A 4,786-nucleotide genomic window follows, 5' to 3' on the forward strand; every position below is an offset into this window, starting at 1 on the left:
ATGAGAAGAGTTGACTCATTGGAAAAGACTTTGATGCTGGGAGGGATTGGGGGCAGGAGGAGAAGGGGACGACAGAGGATGAGATGGCTGGATGGCATCACTGACTCGATGGACGTGAGTCTCAGTGAACTCCGGGAGTTGGTGATGGACAGGGAAGCCTGGCGTGCTGCAATTCATGGGGTCGCAAAGAGTCGGATACGACTGAGCGACTGATCTGATCTGATTTTTAGCACCATTTTGAGATAAGTAAATGAGATTAAGTCCTTGTCCAAGGACACACAGTGAATAATTAGCAGAATTGACTTCAATCTGGTTCTAGAGCCAACTCACAAATGAACTTAGATGCCCTCTGATGACACCTGGGCTTTAACTCGAACACAATGAAATTTTTTTTTTTTTTTAAAGACTGAAATAAAACAATGAGATACACTGCAACACCACAAGCTGACAGGATATGGAGTAGCAGGAACTCTGACTCATTGCTCTTGGAAAACAAAACAGTACAGCCATTGTGGAAGACAGTTTCGCATCCTCTTAACAAATGATTCAGCAGTTCTGCTCCTTGGTGTTTATCAAATGAGTTAAAAACTTACATTCACACAAAAACCTCACGCAGATGTTTGTAGTAGCTTTATTTATAATTGCCAAATTTGGAAGCAGCTAAGGTGTGTTTAGTAGATAAAAGGATAAAAACTGTAGTAAAACCATACAATGTGATATTGATGCTGCTGCTGCTAAGTCGCTTCAGTCGTGTCCAACTGTATGCGACCCCATAGACAGCAGCCCACCAGGCTCCCCCATCCCTGGGATTCTCCAGGGAAGAACACTGGAGTGGGTTGCCATTTCCTTCTCCAATGCATGAAAGGGAAAAGTGAAAGTGAAGTCGCTCAGTCGTGTCCAACTCTTCTCGACCCCATAGACTGCAGCCCACCAGGCTCCTCCATCCATGGGATTTTCCTGGCAAGAGTATTGGAGTGGGGTGCCATTGCCTTCTCCAACAATGTAATATTATATAGCACTAAAAAGATATGAACTACCAAACTGATGGCTTACGATGAACGATGTCAGAGTCGTGATCTCCGAAGAAGATTTAGCTTTGGGACCAGGGACCAGGCTTGATCACTCAAGAGCTTTTGTGTAGCAGAGTTTTATTAAAGTAAAAAAAGGGACAGAGAAAGCTTCTGACATAAACATCAGAAGGGGGACGGAGAGTACCCTCCTTTGCTGGTGTCAGCAAGGGAGTTATATACTTTTTAAAATTGGTTATTACAATTAATCAAAAGAATGTTTCAAGGTTGCAAAAATTTTACCAGACTCACTCTCACAATTTACATTTTAGGGTAACAGGATTAGAACTTAACAAAAGAAAGATCCTACCAGACCTACTCCCATAATATACATTCTAAAATATCAGGATTAGTCAGAAGGTTTTCAGGAAGGAGAAACTGTCTTTAAGGAGGATACACTGTCATTATATAATTCCTAGTACAGAGTTTAAACTGAGTTGTTTGTTGTGTAATCATCAGTTTGAGGCTTAAAGAAAAAAAATTTTTTTATGTGACTAAGACTAAGGAATACAAAGGAAAAAAAAATTTGTCCTTTCCTCCTCTTTGAGAATTCCAGACCCCTATCTTCTCCTTGAGAGCCCCAGACCCCTTTCTCCTTCTCGGAGACCCCAGACTTCTTATCAACCTGCCTAGGAATTGACTCTCTCAAAACCACAGAAAAACATGGAGGAATTTTAAGTGTATATTACTAAAGGAATAAGCCAATCTTTAAAAGGCTATGTACTGTATTACTCCAACTACATGACATTCTGGAAAAGGCAAAACTATGGAGACAGTTTAAAAAATTGTTTTGTAGTTGTCAGGGACTGAGGGGAGGGAAGGATGAAGAGGCAGAGTACAGAGGACTTTCTGGTCAGTGAAACTACTCTGTATGAAAATATAATGTACACGTGTCATCATATATTGGTCCAAATCCATAGACTATACAACATCAAGAGTGAGCCCTAATGTTAAACTATGGATTTTGCGTGATAATGATGTTATCAGTGCAAGTTCATTGACTGTAACATATGTGCCACTCTGAGGCGGATAGTGGACAAGGTTGTGCCTGTTGGTGGAAGGGGGGAGGGAAGGAACTCTCTGTACTTTATGCTCAATTTTGCTATGAACATAAAACTGCTTTGAAAACTAAAACCTTACTTTAAGAAGAGATGGGCTTCCCTGGTGGCTCAGAGGTTAAAGCGTCTCCCTACAACTCAGGAGACCTGGGTTTGATCCCTGGGTCGGGAAGATCCCTTGGATAAGGAAATGGCAACCCACTCCAGTATTCTTGCCAGGAGAATCCCATGGAGGGAGGAGCCTGGTAGGCTACAATCCACGGGGTCACAAAGAGTCGGACACGACTGAGCGACTTCACTTTCCCTGGGAAGACTGGGCTGAGAAGACTTGCAGGTTAGATGGTTAGATCATTCTAAATGCAATGTTGAGAAATGAATGAATGGAGCAAGACTGGAGGCAGTTCAGTTCAGTCACTCAGTCGTGTGCAACTCTTTGCAATCCCATGCACTGCAGCATACCAGGCTTCCCTGTCCATCACCAATTCCCCGAGATTAATCAAACTCATGTGTCCATCGAGTCAGTGATACCATCCAACCATCTCATCCTCTGTCATCCCCTTTTCTTCCTGCCTTCAATCTTTCCCAGCATCAGAGTCTTTTCAAGTGAGTTAGTTCTTCGCATCAGGTCGCCAAAGTGATGGAGTTTCAGCTTTAGCATCAGTCCTTCCAATGAATATTCAGGACTGATTTCCTTTAGGATAGACTGGTTGGATCTCCTTGCTATCCAAGGGACTCTCAAGAGTCTTCTCCAACACCACAGTTCAAAAGCATCAATTCTTCAGCATTTACCTTTTTTTTTTTTTCATTTTTATAAATTTTATTCAGCAAATAATTTTTAAGTGTTTATCATTTACCAAGCAATGATTTATGTACTACAAAAAACTGGAAATAGAACTGCCTTATGACCCAGCAATCCCACTTCTGGGCATACACACCGAGGGAACCAGAATTGAAAGAGACACATGTACCCCAATGTTCATCACCTTTCTTTATAGTCCAACTCTTACATCCATCCATACATGGAAAAACCATAGCTTTCACTAGACAGACCTTGGTTGACAAAGTAATGTCTCTGCCTTTCAATATGCTCTCTAGGTTGGTCATAACTTTTCTTCCCAGGAGCAAGAATCTTTTAATTTCATGGCTGCAGTCACCATCTGCAGTGATTTTGAAGACCCCAAAATAAAGTCTTTCACTATTTCCAATGTTTACCCATCTATTTGCCATGAACTGATGGGACTGGATGCCATGATCTTGATTTTCTGAGTGTTGAGTTTTAAGCCAACTTTTTCACTCTCCTCTTTCACTTTCATCAAAAGGCTCTTTAGTTCATCTTTGCTTTTTGCCATAAGGGTGGTGTCATCTGCATATCTGAGGTTATTGATAGTTCTCCCGGAGTCTTGATTCTAGATTATGCTTCATCCAGCCCAGCATTTCTCATGATGTACTCTGCATATGTTAAATAAGCAGGGTGACAACATACAGTCTTGACATACTCCTTTCCCAATTTGGAACCAGCCTGTTGTTCCATGTCCAGTTCTAACTGTTGCGTCTTGACCTGCATACAGATTTCTCAGGAGGCAGGTAAGGTGGTCTAGTATTCCCATCTCTTGAAGAATTTTCCATAGTTTTTTGTGATTCACACAATCAAAGGCTTTGGCTTAGTCAATAAAGCAGAAGTAGATGTTTTTCTGGAACTCTCTTGCTTATTTGATGATCCAACAGATGTTGGCAATTTGATCTCTGGTTCCTCTGCCTTTTCTAAATCCAGCTTGTACATCTGGACGTTCTTAGTTCATGTACTGCTGAAGTCTAGCTTGAAGGATTTTGAGCATTACCTTGCTAGCATGTGAAATGAGCACAACTGTGCGGTAGTTTGAACATTCTTTGGCTTGCCCTTCCTTGATATTGGAGTGAAAACTAACCTTTTCCAGTCCTGTGGCCATTGCTGAGTTTTCGAAATTTGCTGACATACTGAGTACTGCACTTTCACAGCATCATCTTTTAGGATTTGAAACAGCTCAGCTGGAATTCCATCACCTCCACTAGCATTACTGGTAGTATGCTTCCTAAGGCCCACTTTACTTCACACTTCAGGATGTCTGGCTCTAGGTGAGTGACCACACCATCATGGTTATCTGGGTCATTAAGACCTTTTCAAAAATATAAACAATATTTAATGAATTTCAAATACAAAAAATACAGACATGTTACAAAACTAAGTTAAAATATAAGCCTATAAAAATGTTAACCACACTCTATCATTTTAATATCATTAACAGATAAAAGTATTTGAATTAATAATAAAAAGTAAATTAAAAAAGAAGTATTTTATTTTGGAAAGAAAAATTCTATCTCCTTTAAATAATCCTACTCTTTTTATAACTTTGAGGCCTTCTTTGAGGTCAAGGACTGTAAAAAACTGATAGTGAGTTTGGTTTAAAAGAAAGCATTTGTTTTGTTTTCATTTCTTCCTTTTAGTTTCATTCCACATAAATTAAGAACCTAATGCTGTTAATTTTAATGTTGTCATGTTTCTCTAATATTTGAGTGATCCAAGGTAGTAGTTGATTGTGCTTCCACAGAGGGGCCTATCCAGCAAGACTTGTAGACTCTAGGGCTTTGCTTTTTGCATAAAATAAATACTGGGTCTTTGAACTT

The sequence above is a fragment of the Bison bison genome, unplaced genomic scaffold (assembly GCF_000754665.1).
Source record: "Bison bison bison isolate TAMUID 2011002044 unplaced genomic scaffold, Bison_UMD1.0 scf7180017864244, whole genome shotgun sequence".
NCBI lineage: Eukaryota > Metazoa > Chordata > Mammalia > Artiodactyla > Bovidae > Bison > Bison bison.